The sequence below is a fragment of the Hypomesus nipponensis genome, chromosome 22 (assembly GCF_054491055.1).
Source record: "Hypomesus nipponensis isolate SF chromosome 22, ASM5449105v1, whole genome shotgun sequence".
NCBI classification, from domain to species: domain Eukaryota; kingdom Metazoa; phylum Chordata; class Actinopteri; order Osmeriformes; family Osmeridae; genus Hypomesus; species Hypomesus nipponensis.
Window position 1 is genome coordinate 12,424,092 of NC_140382.1, and position 909 is coordinate 12,425,000.

The window sequence follows — 909 nt, forward strand, 5'->3', positions numbered from 1 at the left end:
AAACAACCACAAGCTCTTCCTTTAGTCACATTCACAGCCAAACTAGACCCAATCAATAGAACACAACATCTGACATGCAAGCACTACAACAGAGCCCGCATGCTTCCAGTTATACAGATCACACACCACATGTCCAACAAGTTAGATGGCCAGGAGTCTCCCAGCACCAACCAGGAAATATGAAGGCCTACCTGTCAGCCCCCCCAACACACGCACACACACACCCCAGTCGATACATTCAATATGCAATTCATCAGCCTGGCTCTTTGTGGACGTTTTTTCTAATTGAAGAGTGACCTCGTAAATTCCTGCTGGTTTAATAGCACACACTGGAGCGGTGAAAAGAGGATGAATGCAAGTTTGGAGTGAGGTGGTCTTACTGGCCTTGCCCCTGCCTGCTTTATCCCTCCCTGGCCGGTCAGAGGAGCTCGACCTGTCCCAAAGGAGGTCTCTAAAGGGGTTTTCAACTCAAGTTCAGGTTCTGTTTACATGCATTCATTTAGCAGACACTTTTATCCAAAGCGACTTACAAGAAAGAGCATTACAAAACTCTTCCTTAATAGCTTCACTGTACCTTTACAAGCAAAGTGTTAATTTAACACCAGGAGTTTTCATACAGGTCCATCTCATGAGAGTGGACCTAGAAAACACTCAACGACTCAAATTAACACGTGTGGTATTAAATTAACACTGTTAAATGACGGTTTTCTTTTCTGCTCCGTTCTATTTAGTTCTATCCTAATCTATTCCACTGTGTATTATTTAGCACGGTTCTACAGTGTTTTTCATCTGAAGATCAATGGGTCGCATTTGACTGGGTGAGCCGTTGCAGTGAACACATCTGCTCGGCCAATTAGGGCACAGTTTCTGTCGCGGCACAGATGGAATTCTCGGATCTCTTGGGGACGG